This window comes from Balaenoptera borealis (genome assembly GCF_965194805.1).
Source record: "Balaenoptera borealis genome assembly, chromosome: 3".
Lineage (NCBI taxonomy): Eukaryota > Metazoa > Chordata > Mammalia > Artiodactyla > Balaenopteridae > Balaenoptera > Balaenoptera borealis.
Genome location: NC_138866.1, coordinates 105,244,842 through 105,269,082, shown reverse-complemented (window position 1 = coordinate 105,269,082; position 24,241 = coordinate 105,244,842).

The following is a 24,241-nucleotide window of genomic DNA, read 5'->3' as shown; positions in this document are numbered from 1 at the left end:
GTGCAATAGTATTACGTCTAAAAAAACAATGTACAAACCTTAATTAAAAAATACTTTATTGCTAAAAAATGCTAACAATCATCTGAACCTTTAGCAAGTTGTAGTCTCTTTGCTGGCGGATGGTCTTATGTCAGCGTTGATGGCTGCTTACTGATCAGGCTGGTGGTGTTGCTGAAGGCTGGGGTGGCAGTGGCAATTTCTTAGAATAAGACAACAATGAAGTTTGTTGTGTCAGTTGACTCATCTTCTCATGAACAGTTCCTCTCTTGCATGTAGTGCTATTTGATAGCATTTACCCACAGTAGAACTTCTTTCAAAATTGGAGTCAGCTCTTTCAAACCCTGCCACTGCTTTATTAACTGAGTTTATGTAAATTCTAAATCTTATGTTGTCATTTCAACAATCTTCACAGCTTCTTCACCAGGAGTAGTTTCCATCTTAAGAAACCACTTGCTTTGCTCATCCATAAGAAGCAACTTTCTCATCCATCCAACTGGATGAGAAAACTCATCCAGTTTTCTCATAAGATCACAGCAATTCAGTCACATCTTCAGGCTCCACTTCTAATTCTAGTTCTCTTGCTGTTTCTACCACATCTGTAGTTAACTTCCTCCACTGAAGTCTTGAACCCCTCAAAGTCATCCAAGAGGGTTGGAATCAACTTCTTCCAAACTCCTGTGTATTTTGATATTTAAACCTTTCCCCATGAATCACGAATGTTCTTAATGGCATCTAGAATGGTGAATCCTTTCCAGAAGGTTTTCAATTTACTTTGCCCAGATGCACCAGAGAAATCACTATTTGTGGAAGCAATAGCCTTACAAAATGTATTTCTTAAAGAATAAGACTCAAAAGTTGAAATTACTCCTTGATCCATGGGCTGAAGAATTGATATTGTGTTAGCAGGCATGAAAACAAGAATCTTATTGTACATCTCCATCAGAGCTCTTGGGTGACCAGGTGCAGTTGAGCTTTGATTCATTCAAGCTGATCTTTGATCCATTTATGTCTTTGATCTGTTTTGAGTTAAATTTTGTACATGGTATAAGGTAGGGGTCCAACTCTACTTTTTGCATGTAGATATCTAGTTGTCCCAGCATCATTTTTTGAAAAGTCTTCCTTCCTCATTGAATTGTCTTGGCACACTTGTTGAAAATCAATTGACTATAAATGTAAGGGTTTATCTCTGAACTCTGAATTCTATTCCATTGTCTGTCCTTCTGCCAGTGCTTCTGGTCCTTTTAATCAGTGTCCATTTGGTCATATATTAGTGTCCATTTAACTGCATTTACAAACATATGCTTTATTCTAAAGCAATTTTATCTGCTTTTTTTTTTTCATTCTGTAACCAACCAAATGTAATCAGCTTCACCATGTTAGCAGAGAGGAAGACTGAAACTTATAATAAAGGCAATGTCCACTACTTCAAATGAGTGGAAACTTTTCTGAAAACCAAAAGAAGGAATTGGGTGATTTCAACCAGAAGAACAGTAATGTAAAAGTTATGATTGCCTCATCTGGATCTCAAATGTGGTAGCTATCTCCTTCTTAGACAAGAGAGATAGAGACAAGAAGTTATAGGCACAATGTAACTGAAATATTTGGAGACACTTTTATTACTTGGTATTGTTAGTGAAAGGTTTTAATATTCTGATGAAACTTTAGCTGATTAGTCTTCCTGCCTTTCTGACAACATAACTTATTGTACTTGGGAAATTGTGGTGCCACATTCCGCCAACACTCCTTCACTCACTCCCACCCCCACTCTTCTCATGTCCGAGATCCTAGAGTTGCTCCCATACAAACAAATCATGCAGATGAAAACAACTGCTCTCTCTCTTGTACCAGAAGAAAAGGATTAATTCCACCTATTATGAAAATGGAATTAGTCTCATCAGATGTAGCCTTGGACACCAACCTAAAGTAATTTTATTTCAACAAAATCAAACATGTAAGATATGCTATGGTCAATACTTTCTTTCTGGACAGAGAGAACCTCAAGTGATAATACTGTAGTATCTTAATGGGGCTTGCCTCATTTGGGGGAACATTATCTTATAAGAGTTTTAATTTAATTGTGCACAGGATACCTTTTCAAGTACATTTTCAGTTTTCAAAACCATGTGTTATTTACAGGAAATAGAATTCATGTGTTTTTGATTCATTTACACTTAACTCATTAAAAAATTCCTGTTAAATCACTTGGTATTCAAGGACTTTTCAGCTTTCTAAATAAGTTTCCAAAAGCCTTCTTAAAGATATGAAATGGCATTAAATAAATATGTACATGAGTTTCCAAACCATGTTCATAATTTTTCTTTAGAATTTTGTGCCTTTAATTAGTAAAATGTGCTTTTCTACTATTTGGAAAGAGATGAATGTATGAAAATATACCATGTTTCAATGTGAGAAAACCTAAATTTACAATAAAAAGTTTTAAGTACCATTAGACAATCAATAAATAATTTAATGATTCACATATATGCTGCAAATAAATATCAGATACACATCAGAAACTGAGGAGGAAGCAAGTGAATGAGGAATTATTGATCACTTCTTGGGTGCTATGTACTGGGCTTATGTGTATACATAGAATTTAATCCTTAGGACATAAATATTTTTATCACATTTTCACAGATGATAAAATTGAGGCTCAGACAAGCTAATCTTCCTAAAGCCACATAGCTAGTAAGACAGAGCCAGGATTCCAACGAAGGTTTGTGTGATTCCCAAGTTCATGTTATTTCTGCTATCTATGCATCTATCTGATTTCAAATTACTGTACTTTTACCATATACTAGTACTACGAGCATGAATAAATCTTAGCTTCCTTGACTATAGCACAGGAACAATAATACCCACCTTATAAAACTTTTATTGCAGTAAATAAGATAATGCACATATGAACACGCCTGGACTGAGTTGAGTTGGTTCTCTTGCCTCCAGCCTTGCCCCATTTCAGGAAATGTCTCATATAGCACAGCTTAACACTTTGAAGTTGCAGATTTCATGTCTATTCCATCTTCCAAAATTTTCATTGATTGCCCAGTACCTTCTACTACAATTAAGAGTTCATACTTATTTTGTTCTACATTAACATATACAACTTTGTTGCCTTTATTCCCCCAATAAAACTTTAACTTCAGTCAGATTAATTTGTCCCCACACTCATGAATCAACATGTACACTATACTTTTTAAAAATTTCAGTGAAATACACATAACACAAAATTTACCATTTTAACTAGTTTTAAATTGACAGTTCAGTGGCATTAAGCAATTCATATTGTTGTACGCCATCGCCACTATTCCACACTGTACTTTTCCAAGCAGCATTTCACCATACCCCACATTGAAAATTTCTTCCCAATTCTATTTATCCAACTCTTAGTCCTCTTCTAAGCTTGGACTCACATTGCATCATCTGTGAAATCTTCCCTTACTGTGTTTACCTGACTCGTATCACATGTTGAAAGGCTGTTTAGTATAATGGTTAAGGATATAGACTCTGGATCATATTGTTTGAGTTTAAATTCTAACTTTGTTACCCCCTAACTATATGACCTTGGACAAGTGAATCAAACCATTAGTGTCCTAGGTATTTACCTGAATGATTGAAAAACTTCTCCACACAAAAGCCTGAACATGAATATTTGTAGCACCTTTAATCATAGTTGCCAAAAACTAGAAGCAACCCAATGTCCTTCAGTCTGTGAATGAGTAAACAAACTGTGGTACATCCAGACAATGGAAATTATTCAGTGATAAAAAGAAATGAGCTATCAAGCCACGAAAAGACATGGAGGAACCTCAAATGCATATTACTAAGAGAAACAATTCAGCCTGAAAAGCCTACATACTCTACAATTCCAACTATATGACATTCTGGAAAAGGGAAAGCTATAGAGGCAATAAAAAGATCATTTGTTGCCAAGGGTTTGGGGAAGGGAGGGATGAATAGGTGGGGCACAGGGGATTTTTAAGGCAGTGAAATTACTGTATGATACTACAATGGTAGATGCATAACATTATGCATTTGTCCAAAACTCAGAACTGTACAACACAGAATGAATCCTAATATAAACTGGAGATGACTGCAACAAATGTGCTACATTAATGCAAGGTGTTAATAATAGGGGAAACTGGGGTGGTGGGGAGAAGGGATATATGGGAACTGTACTTCCTGCCCAATTTTTCTCAAAACCTAAAACTGTTCTAAAAAATAAAGTTTTTTCTTTAATTTATAAAACAAACCAAAAAATTAGAACTCAATAACAAAAAGCTGTTTGGGAAACCCTCAAATATTTGGAAACTAAATATCACACTCCTAAACAACGTATGTGTCAAAGGAGAAATCAAGAGGGATTTGAACTGAAGGAAAGCATTTTGAACTGAATGAAAATGAAAATACAAATCAAATTTGTTAGATGCAACTAATTCTATACTTAGAAATTTATAGCACTAAATGCTTATGTTAAAAAATAAGAAAGGTCTCAATACAGTGACCTCAGCTTTCAATATAAGAAACTGGGAAAAGGCAAAGTCAAACTCAAAATAAGCAGAAGAAAGGAAATAATACAGGCCAGAGTGGAAATCGAAGAAATAGAAGACACAAACAATAGAAGAAATCCATGAAAACTTGGCTCTTTGGGAAAATTAAAAAAAGAATTAACAAGGCTCTAGCCAGACTGATTAGAAAAAGAGAGAAGACACAAATTAACAATATCTGGGATGAGAGAAGAAACATTAATACAGTCTTCAGATGTTAAGAGGATGAAAAGAATATTATGAGCAACTTTATGCCAATAAATCTGACAACTTAGGTGAAATGGATGGATTCCTTGAAAGTCAGACTGCCAAAGCTCATCTAAGAAGAAATAGATAACCTAAATACATGTATATCTATTAAAGAAATTGAATTTGTAATTAAAAACTTTACCACAAAGAAAAATGCAGGCACACATAGCTTCCCCGGTGAATTCTACCAAATATTTAAGGAAGAAAATAATACCAACTCAACATAAACTCTTCCAAAAAACTGAAGAGGTCGGAATACTTCTCAGCTCTGTGGGGCCAGCGGTACCTGTTACCAAAACCAGACACAGGCATCAGAAGAAAAGAAAACCTTTCCTCCTTTTAAAGCTATATATTTTCTTTCTATTCTCAATCCTTCCACAAAGAACCTAAAAATATTGGGGAAAATATTAATTTTTTTCCCTTAAAATCAATGCAAAGCTGTCAAGGTAGTGAGGAAATTATGAGCCAAAATCTAAGAAAACGAGAATCTAGAGAGGTAAGCAGAGCACTGATGCACCAAAGCTGCTTCTATTCTGAAGGAACTTATTGATCTGGGCAGATTTGGGCTTTGGTTTTAGCAGTTTCATTGATGGAGGAATCAGAAGTCGAGACCCAGGGCCTGGCCAAGGTGGGGAGCCCCACAGAAGACCCCTTCCCCACTGAAGTAGTATCACCCTCAGAGTAAAAGAAAACATGAAATATATCTACCCTCTCATATACCCAAGGGACCAAAGGGAATATTGCTCTGGCACCAAGAAGAACACATGTAAATAGAACAGGGGAAAAACTCCTCCATGAGAGATTGTGGCTGTGGGCTCACACTCCCCAAGAAATTTAGACCTGGATTTGGATGGTCCAGGGAATGTGGAGCCATGAACTTGGATAATTTGGCCCTGAAATGGTAGAAGAAAATCCTCTCTGAAAGAAGGTACATTCATCCTAGACCTCAAAGAATCCTTGCAAATAATACTTGAGGGACAATAGCAGTGCACAGTAAAACACACACACACACGGACAAGATCCCATGAGAAAAACTACAGCAGATATTGGAATTATCAGACAGAGGTTCTTTTTAAAACCTGGCTTATTGTATTTAAAGAAATAAAAATCAAGTTGAAAATATCTGAATATTCTAAAAAGTGACTGATCAGATTTGAAAAATAAACAATAATATTATACAGAAATGAAAACAATATGTGAAATTTCCAAATGAGTGGATAAATAAAACGTCAAATTAGAAGATATTTTAGAAATTACACAGAATGCAGCATAGATAGACAAAAAAGATGGGAAATACAGAAGAAAAGTTAGGAAACATGACCAGGAGATTTACGATTCATTTAATCAGAGTTCCAAAAGGAGAAGAATAGAATGGAAAAGAGGCAATACTTGAAGAAATAATGACCAAGGTTGTTCCAGAACTGATGAAGAACCTCACTTCAAATGACTTGGCCATCTCACTATAGCTCTCAAATGTTTGCAACATGGGTTATTCCATTTTTAAAATACTGCTTCCTTTGTGCTATGAAAATTAGAAGCTTCCCTTATGTGTTGCTTACCAGATATGTCATTTAAAATGCCACTTTCATACTTGATAAATTGCAGCTCTAGCCATCTTGGACCAATATTACATTCAAAATGCAGGCAAGTGTCAGGGGGCTATTCCATAATAAGAAAGTAACAGTACTTACATCTTGATGCTCTATGGATGTTTCAGTATAAAAATATTTTAATGGCAATGTGTGGTGGTAGTATTTACCATTTTCCAGACCAAAATTATTGCTGCCATGCTTTATGGTGTGTAACTCTAGAACATCAGTTATCCATTTGTCTGTAGTTTAGCGGGGACACAAATGAGTTTCTAAAGACAATCTCATTCTCATTTGTAGTACTTTATTTCTTTGGTTCAACTCCAAGTACTAGGTGGAGTCACTTCCTATATAGACAGAAAACATCAATGCTACCCCCAGCTCTGCTGATTATTAAAACATAAGGCTCTGTACTTAATTAGTGACAATGAATAGCTGTATTCTATTCTCAGGGGCTTAGTCTTAAATTCAGAGCTGTTCACTATTTTTCAAAAGCTAAGATTAAAGAAACGCTTAGAAGGACTACCTTAAGAATGTGTAATTCATCCATTTCTTCGGATACCCTGAAATCTACTCCCGGACTAAGGCATACCATATATAGAATCTTGCCTATGATAACTCGATAAAGAAATTATTTTCTGGTTTGAATTCAAGCATAGTTTTGCTTTCCCAAGAAAGTTGTTTGCTTTTTTCATTAGGATAATATAAAACTTGTCTAACCTTCCTCCTGTTTAACTCATTTAAAAATTTTTAACTTATTTGATTTTGCCATATTGCTTGTATCTTTATATACTTTCTTTTTTGAAACAAAGCATTGCTTAGATACAATTCAAAACATTAATTAATGTCTAAAACATTAAATTACATTAACTATTTAAATATTTTTGCACCCACCATCAGGGCAGCTAAATATATAAAGGCAGTACTAACAGAACTAAAAGGAGAAATAAACAACAATATAATAATAATTGAGGACTATAATACTGGATAGATCAGACAGAGAATAGATAAGGAAACAGTGGATTTGAACAACACTATAGACCAAATGGACCTAACAGACAAATAAACATTCCATCCAGCAGCAGCAGAATACATTCTTCTCAAGTGCACACAGATCATTCTACAGGATATATCATGTTAGGCCACAAAGCAAGATTTAGCAGTTTTAAGAAGATTGAAATTATACCACAATGGTATGAAACTAGAAATGAATAATAGGAGGAAAGCTGGAACATTCACAAATATATAAAAATTAATAGCACACTCCTGAACAACCAATGGATCAAAGAAGAAATAAAAATGGAAATAAAAAAATATCTTGAGACAAATGATAATGGAAACACAACATACCAAAACTTATGGGATGCATCAAAAGCAGTTCTAAGAGGAAAGAAGTTTATAGTGATAAGTGAAAGAAAAAGAAAGACCTCAAATAAATACCCTAACTTTACACCTCAAGAAACTAAAAAAGAACAAACTAAGCCCAAAGTTAGCAGGAGGAAGGAACTAAGGAAGATTAGAGCAGAAATAAATGAAAGCGAGAACAGGAAAACAATAGAAAACCTTAGCAAAACTAAGAGTTGGTTCTTCAAAAAGATAAACAAAATTGTCAGATCTTTAGTTAGACTAACTGAGAAAAAAAGAGAGAAGACCCAAAAATAAAGTTATAAATGAAAGAGGAGACATTACAACTGATACCACAACACAAAGGATCATAAGAGACCACTATGAACAATTGTATGCCAACAAATTAGACGACCTAGAAGAAATGGATAAATTCCTAGAAACATACAACCTACCAAGCCTGAATCATGAGGAAACAGAAAATATGAACAGACTAAGAGAGAGTAAAGGGATTAAATCAGTAATCAAAAATCTCCCAACAAAAAAAAGTCCAGGACCAGATGCTTTCACTGTTGAATTTTACCAAACATTTAAAGAAGAATTAATGCCAATACTCAAACTCTTCCAAAAAAGTAACGAGGTAGGAGTACTCTCAGACTCATTTCACAAGGCTAGAACTACCCTGATACCAAAGCCAGATAAGAAAACTACAAGAAAAGAAAACTACAGGACAATAACAATGATGAATACAGATGCAAAAATTCTGAACAATATACTAGCAAACTGAATTCAACAGCACATTAAAATGGTCATACACTATGATCAAGTGAGATTCATTCCTGGGATGCTAGGATGGTTCAACATATGCAAATCAATAAATGTGATATACCACATTCATAAAATGAAGATGAAAATCACATGATCATCTCAATAGAGGCAGAAAAAGCATTTGACAGAATTCAACATCTATTCATGATAAAAACTATAAACAAATTAGGCCCACAGCTCACATTATACTCAAAGGTGAAAGACTAAAAGATTTTCCTCTAAGATCAGGAACAAGACAAGTGTGCCCACCCTCACCACACCTATTCAACATAGTAATAGTAGTTGTAGCCAGAGCAGTCATCCAATAAAAAGAAATAAAAGGCATCTGAATTGGAAAGAAGTAAAATTATCTCTGTTTGCACATGACTTAGTTTTATATATAGAAAATCCTAAAGACTCCATGTATAACTATTAGATCTAATCAATGATTTCAGTAAAGTTGAAGGATACAAAATCAACATACAAAAGTTAGCATTTCTGTACACTTACAATAGCATCAAAAACAATAAAAAAGGGACTTCCCTGGTAGTCCAGTGGTAAAGAATCCACCTTACAATGCAGGGGACACGGGTTCAATCCCTGGTCAGGGAAATAAGATCCCACATGCCACTGGGCAACTAAGCCTGCACGCCACAACTACTGAGCTTGTGCGCCTCAACTAGAGAGCCTGCATGCCACAAACTAGAGAACCCACGTGCTCTGGGACCTGCGTGCCACAACTACAGAGCCCACATGCCCTGGAGCCTGTGCGCCGCAACTAGAGAGAACGACGAGCCTGCACGCTGCAACAAAAGATCTCACATGCCTCAACGAAGATTCCGTGTGCTGCAACTAAGACCCAACACAGCCAACAATAAGTTAAATAAATAAATAATAAAATAAATCTTAAAAAAACACACCAAAACTCAGGAATAAATTTAACCAAGGAAATGAAAGCTCTGTACACTGAAAACTGTAAGACACTGATGAAAGAGATTGAAGAAGATACAAATAAATGAAAAGATATCCTATGTTCATGGACTGGAAGAATTAATATTGTTAAACTGTCAATACTACCCAAAGTCATCTACAGATTGAATGCAGTCCCTATCAAGATTCCAGTGGCATTTTTCACAGATAGAAAAACTCCTAAAATTCATTTGGAAGCACAAAAGACCCTGAATAGCAAAAACAATCTTGAGAAAGAAGAACAAAGCTGGAGACATCATCCTTTCTGATTTCAAACTACATAAGCTATAGCAATCGAAACAGATTGGTATTGGCATAAAACAGACACATAAACTAATAGAACAGAATTGAGAGCCAGAAATAAACCCGTGTATATATGGACAATTAATATTTGACAAGGGAGCCAAGAATACTCAATGAAGCAAAGATAGTTTCTTCAGTAAATAGTGCTGGGTAAACTGGATATTCACAATTGAATTAAAATTAGACCCCTATTGGGCTTCCCTGGTGGCGCAGTGGTTGAGAATCTGCCTGCCAATGCAGGGGACACGGGTTTGAGCCCTGGTCTGGGAAGATCCCACATGCCGCGGAGGAACTAGGCCCGTGAGCCACAATTGCTGAGCCTGCGCGTCTGGAGCCTGTACTCCGCAACAAGAGAGGCCGCGATAGTGAGAGGCCCGCGCACCACGATGAAGAGTGGCCCCCACTTGCCGCAACTAGAGAAAGCCCTCGCACAGAAACGAAGACCCAACACAGCCATAAATAAATAATAAATAAATAATTAGACCCCTATTAACAGCACTCATAAAAATTAACTCAAAATGGATTAAAGACTTAAATGTAAGATTGGAAACCATAAAACTCATAGAAGAAAACATAGGGTAAAATCTCCTGGCCATTGGTTGTCACAATGATTTATTTGATATGACATCTAAAGCATAAGTGATAAATGCCAAAAAAATAAGTGGAACTATATCAAACTAAAAAGCTTCTGCACAGCAAAAGAAATGAGGAAAATGAAAAGGCAAACTATGGAGTGGGAGAAAATATTTGTAAACCACATATCTAATAAAGGGTTAATATTTAAAATACATAAGGAACCTATACGACTCAATAGCAAAAAAAAAAAAAAAACCCACAAAAAACAAAAAGACAAAGCACAACAAATAATCCAATTAGAAAATGGGCAAAGGATCTGAATAGATATTTTTCCAAAGAAGATATTCAAATGGACAAATGAAAAGGTGCTCAACATCACTAATAATCAAAGAAATGCAAATCGAAACCACAATGGGATATCACCTCACACCTGTAAGGGTGGCTATTATCAAAAAGACAGATAAGAAGTGCTACTGAGGATATGGAGAAAAGAAAACCCTTGCCCACTGTTGATGAGAATGTCATTTGGTGCAGCTACTATGGAAAACAGTATAGAGTTTCCTCAAAAAAGTTAAAAATAGAACTACCATATTATCCAGCAATTCCATTTCTGGATATATATATTTGAAAGAAATGATATCACTGCTTTGAAGACATATCTGCACCTCCACGTTCTTTGTATCACTATTTACAATAGCCAAGACACAGAAGCAATCTAATTGTCCACTGTTGGATGAATGGATAAAGAAAATGTGATATATATGTGGAATGAAATAGAATTCAGCCACAAATAGAAGGAAATCCTGCCATTTGTGACAACATGGATGAAACTTGAGGGCATTACACCAAGTTAAATAAGTCATAGAAAGACAAACACTGTATGATCCCACTTATATATAAAACATAAAAAAACCCAAACTCAAAGAAACAGAAGATATATTGGTGGTTGACAGTTGGTAAGTTTAAGCCCTAAAGCAGTGGTAGGGTACTGGATATAAATAGACAGATATATTTATCTAATTACTTTTAAGTGGGGGGAATGGATGAAGGTGGTCAAAAGGTACAAACTTCTAGTTATAAGTTCTGGGGATGTAATGTACAGTGATGTACATTGTCCCTATAATTAACAATATGTATTGCATATTTGAAAGCTGCTAAGAGAGTAGATCTTAAACATTCTTATTACAAGAAAAAAAATGTAACTATGTCAGGTAATGGATGTTAACTAAACTTATTGTGGTGATCATTTTACAATATATACTTAACCTAAAATCATTATGTTTTACACCTTAAACTTATATCACGCCACATGTCAATTATATCTCAATAAACTGGAAAAACACTGATTATCATTTTTGTGAACTCTTTGTCATTTATCTTTCATTATGATACATAACTATGATTATGTATATTATTGAATGTTTTGGATGAAATGTGTTACATCTTTATTTGATTAGTAAATGCTGTTCATGTGTACTCAGTCAACAGATTTATGGATTATACTACATACATCCACCTGCTATCACTTAGAAATATTATCACTTATAGTAATTAGAGAAATACATCTGTCTATTTATATCCAGTACCCTACCACTGCTTTAGGGCTTAAACTTAGTCACAGAGACAGGACATATGCATAGTTTTGAACTCTGTTTATTGACATAACCACTTTGATGCAGTTGTTACAGACATCAAAATGGTCACGGTCGTGACAAAATATAAACTCACTTTTGTTGTTTACACCTCATTCCTTATACTCACTTCATCTCTGAGCCTCATCCCGTTCCTGATCTTTATTCCAACTGATGACGTCAGTAATTATGTGAGAAAAATCATTTTGTATATTTTGTCAAAATAAAACAAGTATATGGGTTTCTATTTTAGTCTGTACCAAAATACCCCCTAGTCAAGATGATTGCATCAAAATTTTACCAGGGAACTATTAATAAAATAAATGTCAAATTAATTTAACAGTTTTTTATTATATTTCAACTATGGTTTAGGTATTTGGTGCATGGGGGTGATGGTGAGATACTACCAAATAAGCCGAAATTGGAAAACATGGAAATTAATTTAACGTTTGAAAATAAAACTAGTAGAACCCATACATAATGTAAGTAACCAACTATCTATAGAAGCAGTAGAAGAGTTTGTGTATAAATCTATAACTAAGGAGTTTTAGAAAGAATGGATTGAAATGAAATTCACTGAACATGTTTATTATGAGCTGGTCCTGTGTTGAGGAGCATCCAAAACCCTAAGTAAGATAAAAAGAGAGTATTCATGGGAAAGAATGGTTGTATTGCCATGCAATAATTCAATCCAGCTTTAATAAAATCAATTTTACTATATTTTGACTGAAGAAGAAAATCCTTTAATAAAGAAATGTTGTTCTACAAGCCTTCTATAGTGGTAGAAGACTTCCAAATTGCAGTTTTTTAGAATACTTGCCATTCATTCAGTTATCTGTTTATTAATTCATCAAACATTCATTGACACTTGGTATAGGTTTTGTAATAATCACTGGAAATGTAAAAGCCAATAATACACAGTCTTCACTCTCAATAAGCTTCCAGTCCAGTGGAGAGCAACAGACAAGTAAACTATTACAATATAGGCTGATTATTACTATAGCTATTAATAATTACATACTATGTTAGTCAGCTATAGATGGAATGCTGCATAAGAATGCAATGACTTAGAATGGAGGAAATATTTGCAAATCGTATATCTGATAAGGGGTTACTACCCAAAATATATAAAGAACTCAAACAACTCAAAAGCAAAAAACCAAACAATCCAATTTAAAAATGGCCAGAGGATCTGTATAGACATTTTTCCAAAGAAGAAATACAGAAGCCCAACAGGTACATGAAAAGAAGCTCAGCGTCACTGATCACTAGGGAAATGCAAATCAAAACAACAATGAGATATCACCTTATTCCTGTTATACCATGTGATCCAGCAGTTCCACTTCTGGGTATGTATATTTGAAAGAAACGATATCACTGTCTTGAAAAGAGAGCTGCACCCCCATATTCATTGCAGCATTGTTTATAATAACCAAGCTATGGAAACAACCTAAGTGTCCACTGATGAACGAATGGATAAAGAGTATATATATATATATATATATATATATATATATATATATATATATATATTCATACACACACAGGAATATTGTTCAGCCATAAAAAAGGATGAGATCTCACCATATGCAACTGTATGGATGGTCCTTGTGGGCATTATGCTAAGTGAAATAAGTCAGACAGAGAAAGACAAATACTGTATGATCTCACTTATTTGTGGAATCTAAAAAAGCAAACAAACCAAAAACTAAAAACCAAGCTCATAGATAGAACAGACTGGTGGTTGCCACCCGGTGGGGGTGGGAGAAATGCGTGAAGGGAGTCAAAAGATAGAAGCTTCCAGTTATAAAATAAATAAGCCATGGGATGTAATGTACAGCATGGCCACTATAGTTATTAATACTGTATTACATATTTGAAAGTTCCTAAGAGAGTAAATCTTGAAAGATTTCATCACAATAAAAAAAATTTTAACTATGTATGGACAGATGTTAACTGGATTTATTGTGGTGATCATTTCACAATATATACAAATATCAAAACATTACATTGTATACTTGAGCTAATATATGGTTGTATGTCAATTATACCTTAATTAAAAAATTAAAAGGACAAAAGAAAATAAACAGAGTCCAGTGACTTAAAATAGCAAGCTTATTCTTTTGCTCATAGTTCTGTGGGATGGCTCCAGGGTCTGAGCTCTCCAATGAAGACTGGGTACAGGGCAGCTCCATGTGTCCCTTGTCTTTGGACCAGTGGCTGCTTAAGGTATGTGATCTGCTCCATGTGTCTCACTCTGGGCCCCAGGCTGAATAATCACCAGCAACCTGGGACATGCTCTTCTCATTATTGGAGCACAGGAGAGCAAGCTCAAACACTGAAGCATATTTCAAGCCTCTGTTTGAATTGCAAATGCTGACATCCCATCGGCCAAAGGAAAACATATGATCAAGCCCAACACCAGTAGAGCAGGACAGTTTACTTGGAGTATACAGGAGGAAATATTTGCTGAACAAACTCACAAATACAAAGTGCAGTGGGAGAGAGAGCAGAGAGGGTATTATATCAATCAAAGTTCTTGGTTGTAAACAATAGAAACAGACTCACTTATTTAAACAGAAAAGGAATTTATTAAAGAGCTATTGGTTAGTACATAAAGTCTCTTGGAAGGCTTAAAAACCAGTCTCAGAGACTATGCATCCAGAGCAACTTTCTAAATCACACAGAACTAGACTGGAAAGGAACTAGTACAGACACTCCAGCTCAAAGTGCCTATACCACTATTGCTACAATTACTGGCACTATTGCCTCTAGAACTGGTTTTAGGTGCCTTCCCTACTGCTACACATTGTCAGAGTTCTGCCCAAAAACCCCCAAATCCATGCTTTTTTGTGCCATCAGCTTCTAATTCATAATCTGGGGTAGAGGTGTTTGATTGGCAGATCCTAGATCACGTGCACAAGGGAGATGGGAAAGCAAGTAGCTAGCATTTTTAGTTTCTTTGGAGGTAGCAGCCGCTGTCCCATAAGAACGGGGAGTATCTCAAACATAAGTATGGGACTCAGATGCTATGTAGCAAAAAAAGAACGAGAAGTTTTGATTACAAGCTAGCAGATGAGGGCAGAGATATCAGGGAAGGTTTCCCAGAATAGGTAAGGTTCAAGTTAAATCTTAAAGAATAAATAGGAGCTAGAAAGTTGAAGAAGGGTAACATGAATAAGGAAAACATGGTACATTTGAGAATCTGCAAGTAGTTCAGCATGGCTCAACTACAATGTATAGGGATGGATGTGGATGAAGTGGCAGTGAGATCAGGTTGATGAGAGAAAATGGGGAAAGATCATAAAAAGCCTCCGTACGTCATGTTAATTCATCAGGTTGTGGTGCAGGAAATAGAAACTACTTTAGGTATTTCAGACAGAAAGATATTTAATAGAGGAAAATGCCATATTAGGAGAAGGGCTGGAGGCATAGAAGTCAAGGGGCTGCTATGATTTCAAAGCTGAGATCCAGGGTTCAGGAAGCTGCTGCTGCCGCCATTGATGTTGCCTCAATTGCCTCTCATGTCTGTGGGGCTGGTGAATAGATACTAGAACTTAGCTACTGCAATTGCCTCTAACAGTCACCCCTTCATAACCTTACTTGCCAGGAGAAGTTATTATAAGAGAAGATAGCTCCTACCTCATTTTCAGAGGTAGAACCAGATTTGGCAGAACCTACTATACCTAGCACTCTAGCAGCAAGGCTATATGGGGAATATATTATAGTTTGTAGCTTTCCATCATCTCCATTTAGAAGGAGAGTGGGATGGCGATTCAAGTAGCCAATCCATAGTATCTAGCCCATCATGTTAAGGAGCACAATTTTTTCTTAAGAACTATGTAAAAAAATTGATGTATTTTTAAAGCATGGATGTTACATACTTAGATTTGATTTTTAGAGAGGTGTCTTAATGACACTGGAAGGAATTAATTTGGAAGTATACAATAGAAGATTTTTTTCACTCAAATGAGATAGAGTAGAGGAACTAGAAATCAAGAATAGGGAAAGGGGGACTTCCTGGTGGCACAGTGGTTTAGAATCTGCCTGCCAGTGCAGGGGACACAGGTTCGATCCCTGGTCCAGGAAGATCCCACATGCCGCGGAGCAACTAAGCCCATGCGCCACAACTACTGAACCTGCGCTCTAGAGCCCGCAAGCCACAACTACTGAGCCCGTGTGCCACAACTACTGAAGCCCACGCACCTAGAGCCCGTGCTCGGCAACAAGAGAAGCCTGCTCACCACAATGAAGAGTAGCCCCTGCTCACCGCCACTAGAGAAAGCCTGCATGCAGCAAGGAAGACCAATGCAGCCAAAAATAAATTAAAAAAAAATAATAAATAGATATTGAAAAAAAGAGAATAGGGAAAGGGTTGGAAGGTTAAGAAGGTAAAGAATCTTCAGATCTTGGTGGTGGGTTTATTGGTTATGGTGGGCACTAGAGAAGGAGAAGGAGAAGCTGAGGGTTACTCCTAGGTTTCAGGGTTGGAAAATTGGAGGGATTGTGATATGGTTCAACACAATGGAATAGATAAGGAAAAAGAGAGGGAGCATAGTGGATTAAGTTTTAGAAATGTTGACTTTTTTGGTCCCTGTCGGACATCTAAATGGGATTGTCAAGTATGTCATAAGATATATGGCTCTGATGCTTTGAAGATATAAATTCAGGAATCATGAGTATAGAAATAGAAGTCACTGTCCTAGGAAAATTCAGTAACAATGTAGTTGGATAACTCACACTAGCTACTCAAACAAATAACCCCCAAATCTCAGTGACTTAACATATTATGGTCTATTTATTACTCACCTCATGGTCTCATGGTCTAGTGTAGACTGATGTGTTTGGTGGGGGAGGTGTTTCTCTTCCAACAGTCATTCAGAAATTCCAGGTTAGTTATACCCAGTGCAGTCTTCCAGGGATTCAAAATACTCTGGTGGATCCTCTGTATCAACTGAAGAACAAAAAGATCTTAGAAGATGTTAAGTGATTTTGGAGACCGGGCTAGAAGTGATGTTAGAATACAGCTATTCAAACTATCTATAGCAAAGGACGACTTCTTAAAATACTTTCCAATCTACTGCAGACTATTACTTTTGTAAAAGACAATAAAAATGTTGTGAGAATGTAAAATTTCTATAAAGGTTTCTAAACACTTTCATTTGCTGTACTTACCTTGTTATGGATCAGAAACAAACTAGTCAGAACGACACTGGTCTCTGAACTACACCCTCAGTAGCATTGGTGTAAATTGCTTCTGATGACATTCCACTGGCCTAAACTAGCCATATGCTGCCACGTGAATGTAAGGGAAATTGGAAATGTTCAAAGGAAGAAATGAAGTGATGGTCTCTAATTCAATCCACCCTTCTGGTCCCAAATATCCATTTTTCTCTTCCTCTGTCATACTGACCCATCTCCAAAATATATAATCCAAAGTCTTATCAAGTCATTGCATGTAGCTTAAAATCCCAGATCGCTCCATCAGATGTAGATATGACTTCTCATGTTCTGGTGACCTATAAACTAAGAAAAAAAATATATACTTCTCTCACCAGACTTACACCCAATATACAATGGTAGAAATGAAGGATAACTGCAAAAGACACCCTTGTTAGGAAAGGAGAAGAATGAGAGACAAAGCAGACACTGCTCCATAGCAATTCTGAAATCCTGGTTACAAATCATTTTGAAGGCCCTCTATTCCAGGGGTGAAGAAATTTCCTTGATTAGGTGATTAAGCTCTAATTCTTCCTTTGGGGAGATTCTGTATTAGGGTCTCCAGACAAACAGAAGCAATAGGAGATTATCTATTTATCTATCAATCTATCTATCTAATAAATTTCCATGTATAAAATCTATATATCTGTATATACAGCTAGAGAACCAGGAAAGCTGGTGATATAATTCAGTCCCAGTCTAAAAGCTGAGAACCAGGAGACCTAATGGTGTAAGTCCGGGTTTGAGTCCAAAGGCCCAAGGCTGATATCTGAGGGCAGGAAAAGGTGGACATCCCAGTTCAAGCAGACAGGGCAAATTCGCCCTTCCTCTGCCTCTCTTACTCTATTCAACCCTCAAGAGATTGGATGACACCTACCCACACTGGTGAAGGCAATCTTCTTTATTCAGGCTACTGATTCAAATGCTAATCTCATCTGGAAACACCCTCACAGACGCACCCAGAAATAATGTTTTACCAGTTATCTGGGCATCCCTTAGCCCAGTCAAGTTGACACATAAAATTAACCATCACAGACTCTTTCTCCATTTCCTCTGGCTCTACCCTTGGGAAGTTTTCCTTGTCCATAATCTTCCATGACCATATCTGAATGAGAGTTTGCTCTCCTTGGAGACTGCATAGTTTTCATACTTGAAGAGCCTGGGGGTCAACCAAAGATGGTTTTATAGCTTAATCAATTAAAAATAATTTCAGATTAGGGGCATGGTTACTTTGGCAATACAATTTCCTCAAAAAATGTAGTAGTGTTGTGATCTATTTGTTTCCACTCAGTTCAATATGCCATTAACAACACCTGAAATTCTTTCTTAGTCTGTTTTAGACTGAGTTGCCCAGAAACAGATCCTGAGAAGAGGATTTGTGAACAATGACTTATTAAGAACATTGCATAGCAATAGGAACAGCAGAACAAGGGAGAAGAGGAAGTCAAGTGTATCATTCAGGATCCAGTTAGGAGACAGAAGCATACTAGTTATTTTAGCAAAGAGAATTTAAAATAAAGAATTGTTAAAGGCAAAAAGAGAACATTAAATATCGTGGATGTAGCAACTACAGGAAGCAGCGACCACCTCTAGGGCTGAGGGAACAAAGAGAAGATGGTTGAATGACTAACACTGTTTTATAGTTAGTTGGGCTTGCTATTACAAAAGTACCACAGACTGGGTGGCTTAAACAACAAACATTTATTTCTCACAGATCTGGAGGCTGGGAAATTGAAGACCAAGGTGTGGCAGATGTGGTCTGTTGAGGACCTGCCTCCTGGCTTGTAGACAGCTCTCTTCTTGCCATATTGAGAGACAGAGAGAGGGAGAGGGAGAGAGAGAAAGAGAAGAGAGAGGAAGGGGAGGAAGAAGAGGAGAGAGGTACCTTCCAAAGGCCCTATCTCCAAACACCATCACACTGGGGATTAGGGATTCGACATAGGAATTTTGAGGAGACACATATATGCAGTTCATAACAAACTCTTAGACGCCTGAAGGATTGGCCCCATGGAGCTGAAACTCAGACCTCTGAGAAAGGGGCACTGCTCAACTGGTGCTGGAATCTCTGAGCTTGGAGGAGAGGTACCACAGAACTGGGACCCAGGCCTTTGAGGAGGGGGTGATGGTGGCTGGTGTTGATATCTCTATGGGGGTGCAATGAGACTAGTTCTGCAAGCATTAGGAAAACTGTAAACTGGATTCAGCCTCTGCTACTGGAATGAACTGTTGCTGCTGGGACTAATGAAAAGTTGCTGGATACATCATGACAGGAACATAAAACAAATAGAAGTAAACAGGAAGGAGCAAAGGCCTTTTCCTCTTCCAGCCTTTCAGTCTCCTTCAAGTGTCCTCTGTTGGCAGAACATAACAGGGAGCACCTGGCAAAGCACAAAACTGGTTTGCAGATTCCCAGCCCCCAGCATTACAAAGCTGAGTTAAGAAGGGTGGCTTTGGATCTGGGGTAATAGCTTAACATGCACATAAGCAAGGATACAACTTTAGATAAAAAGCTACAGAGGTAGCTTCAGCCTGATCCTACAGGAGAATTCTGGAGTGTAAAGGATGCCTCCCACCCAAGACAGGGGAGTTAGGGCTTTCACACTCCTGCATTTATCAGGCCTTGGTTAAGAGCTCGCCCTATTTACCAGGCTAATTTCCCAGGTACTTCCAGTCTCTGTGAAGGCAGGCAAAGTGGCTGCAATAGCCTGAGCATAGTCCTCTGAAAAAGAGCTGCAGGTTTTGGCTGCTGGAAGTAAAAGTACATTGAAACTTCAGGCAAAGGGAGCACCCAAAAAAAGGTGGATAAATATCCAGGAGTCATGGTTGAAGTACCAAAATATTCCCTCTGGAGACATAGTTCTAAAAGCTGCCATATTTCTCTGCTTTCTTGATTAGATCTCTCTTTCTCTCGATTTAATTGCTGCTTCTTTGGAGACATGCTGGTTAAAGGGTACAAGCTTTCAATTTTAAGATGAGTGAGTTCTGGAGATCTAATGTACAGCATAATACTGTATTGCGTACTTAAAATTTTCTAAGAGTAGATTTTAAGCTTTCTCACTACACACACACACACACACACACACAAACTACATGAGGTGATGGGTGTGTTAATTAACCTGATTGTGGTAATCATTTCACAATGAATATGTATATCAAATCATCTCGTTGTACATTTTAAGTGTATATAATTTTGTCAATTACACCTCAATGAAGCTGGAAACAAAAAATAACGGCTGTTACTTTGAGGCTATCTGAAACAGTAGGTGCTATCTGAAATAAACATGTGTAATCTGATCTTTCCTAAAGGCTGAGTCATTTTCTTCATCTCCTACTGGGGCTTCCTAGCTCAAAGCCTTTTATGTAGAAGTATTGTGTTTCCAAACCCTGCAAGGCCCCCAAATGCTGGACTCTATTCCGTTTCAGTTCTGTTTGTAAATTGGTTAATTCTCTTCTATGCTAATCTCTTCCTGGTAATGCCCTGTTAATCACATAAAAAATCACCAACATCCACTATTAATATTGCTTTCTGAACTCTTCCCATAGAGCTACAAATTATGTACTTGTTCTGATCTGCTTTCTAATGTATTATAGGCAACAGCTTAGCCACTGCCTGATATGAATCTACAGTTATCCAGCCTACTACATTTCTTAATTCCTACATGACTGCTATGCTAAACTAATGCCATATATTTTAGATTTTTTGTTATAGTTGGCCACCATTTCTATTATTAATCCAAGTAGGTGATTGTTACTATTGTAACAAACAACCCTAAAATCCTAGTGTCTTAACCCAATAAAGATTTATGTTTTGCTCTAATCAGTACAATGAGGATCAGTGGGGTGAAAGTGCTCTGTGTAATTATTAAGAGACCCAGGGTCCTTCCATCTAACATTGCTGCCATTCCTTAGCTCCTCAGAGTTTTCTGTATCTGGTTGACTGATGTGCAAAAAACAAAAAGGAACTATAAATCACTAGAGGTTTTAAGGGTAAGGTTTAGATTAGGCAATCACTGCTTCTGTGTTCCACTGGCCAGAAATAGTCACACAGCCTGATGTAGAAGTCACGGAGCTAGGAAATGTGGATTTCCTGGGTATACAGAGGAAGATAAGATGGTGAATATTTATCATTGTCTCTACCAGTTAGGATGCTTTCAGTTGCAGATAACAGAAAACCAAACTAATATTGGCTTTGTCAGGGAGGAAAAGCTTTCTCTCTACCCTCTTATATTTAGTTTTGGGGTACCTGCAAATTAAACTGACAAAAGACAGGTTAGCAAGAGAAAAGATAGATTTTAATCACATACCATGTATGGGAGTTCACACAGAAATGTGACTCAAAGGTGTAGTTAGAATTTGGAGCTTACATACTATTTTAATAGATGAAGGGGAAGGGGAGAAAGGCATTTATGTGAAAACAAATAACTTCTTAGAAGGGGGGTGAGGGAGAAGGGCATTTATGGGAAAACCAATGACTTTTAGGAAAGATAAATGGGCCCTTAAGAGAATAGGTGGGAGATATGATAGTTTGTGACAATGTCTGTTTAGGTGTGGTGACAATTCTCATAGTCTCTAGCCATAAGTCAGTCTTCCCTAGTTGCTCCCTGGGAGGAGATTTATGACAATTGAGTTCTTTTGGAAGGCTCTGCTTTTAGGCAGATAAGGGATGTCAGGAACTCAAATAACCTTTGGCTAGGGACTTCCCTGGTGGTCCAGTGGTTAAGACTCTGCGCTCCCAATGCAGGGGGCCCGGGTCTGATCCCTGGTCAGGGAACTAGGTCCCCCACGTCCCAACTAAGAGCCTGCATGTCGCAACTAAAAGATCCTGCATGCTGCAACGAAGATCCTGCATGCCGCAGCTAAGACCCGGCGCAGCCAACTAAGTAAATATTTTTTAAAAATGCCTTTGGCTAAAAATAATTTTTATGCCACAGTGGCTTATTTTGAACCCCTTCGGCTTAAACAGAAAAGGGAATTTATTGGCTTATATAACAGAGAAGTCTAGCAGCAGAATGGGGTTCAGGTTGCGTTTGATTTGGAGGTTTATGATGCTCTCAGGGATTGACTTCCTTTTCCTGTGATTGATTTGCCCAGCCCTTCCTCCTCCACGTTAGCTTTACTCTCAGTTGGCTCTCAGTAGCACACACACAAGGAAGGCTGTAGTTTTTCCGGTATTCACATTCTAATGCCATATCATCCAGAAAAAGAATGAACTTCTCTTTTGCTCACAGTCAAACAAAAATCCTGGTCTTCACTCTGATTGGTTTATGAAACAATAACTAGTTCAAAGGGAGGTGAGGCTAGCTGTACTATAGTTTTAGGCTAGTTGTACTATTCTTGGAGTTGGGGTTGTGGTGATGATTATTCCACCCGAATTTGGGTGAACACAATAGAGTTGTGGAATAGAACTGGGAAATCATCTATATCTGTTACAGTCAGGAAAGAGTGGCACATGATCTCACTTAAGGAGAATGAGTACTGTGAGGATACTTAGCCCATACAGAATGTAAAGGGGCAGAAAATATAACAAGTCAGAGGAAGCACTTAAAAATGATGGGAAGGTATGGATAGTGTCAAGAGAACCAAGACAGTTGTGTTATAGATCCAAGGGAGGAGTTTTGAGAATGAAGTAGTGAAATAAATCATCCAACTTGTTGATTTCATACTCACCGGATATCCTTTAAAATTTGGCTTCTCATGTAAATGTTCCTTTTGAGTAAAAATGTGTACACAGTTTTCTGGTCTTCTTGGCAGTTATGAAGAATTTGGTTTAACCAGTCTCTAGTAAGTCTGGTTGGCATGAATCATCCCACTGGATTTAAATTAGCTCTGGTTACATGGGACTGAGTAAACTGATGAGGATGATTATAATTTTTGTGACTTTGTTTGAATTAAAAAAAAAAAAAATCCCTCCCCCCCCCAAAAAAAAATTAGCTCTGGAGGTTAACAACATTAACTTTCTATCTCTGCAAACTGAGGACCAGACTGTAGAATACAGAGTGAAATTTTAAGTTCACTTTCATACTGTAACACCCTTTGCTAACCATTAGGAACTATATTTGAAACATTTGAAATATAATGACTTAAGAATGCTCCAAGATTTTTGAACTTTTAGCTTTCCATGTTTGCTGTTTTGACTATTCTGTTTTCCTATGAAACTTATTTGCAGTGCCTACAACAAAGGGAAAGCTGAGTGGACTATCCCTGGCCCAGCTGGGAGAAGAGTAGGTCATGGTCATCTGTAGCCATTCCAGGTTTCTAGGGCTAATTCAAGTGGTCTTCGGCAAAGACTGGTCTGGGAGTGGTAATCAATAAGGAAACAACTGTAATGATAAATGCCAAAGAAAAGCTGGGGACAGTCTGGTTGAGAAAGAAGAAACTGATTTCAAACCGGCGGGATGAATTAGTACGATCCAGTGATTGAATGGTGAGTGCAGTGATTGGTGTGTATTAAGGATCTAACAAGGCAAGATTTCAAGTCCAGGTCACTCTTGAGAGCTGGACCACTACTGACATCCATCTCTTGTGAGTACAACTGGGAAAGGAAACTTTCCTTACAGATCAGAGTACAATGTTTTGCAAGTATTTGTGCAAGCAGTATCTTAACAGGTGTTCTTGTAAATGCACTTATCTTTTGTTTTTGTTTTCGTTTTTTTAGTTATTACAGGTATCCATATGGCAGTTAGGAATTGAAGGAGACGGAAGCAAAATCTCAAGTTTGAAACAAATTTGGCAAAGGTAGCCAATTATTAAAAGAACCTTCTCCACTTCTTTTTCTCATCTGGTGTGTGGTCTTTGCCGCCGCTCAGGCACAGTGTTTCTTTTTTTTCTTTTTTAAATTTATTTATTTAATTTATTATTTTTGGCTGCGTTGGGTCTTCGTTGCTGACCGCGGGCTTTCTCTAGCTGCGGTGAGCGGGGGCTACTCTCCATTGCGGTGCGTAGGCTTCTCATTGCGATGGCTTCTCTCCTTGCACAGCACGGGCTCTAGGCCTACGGGCTTCAGTAG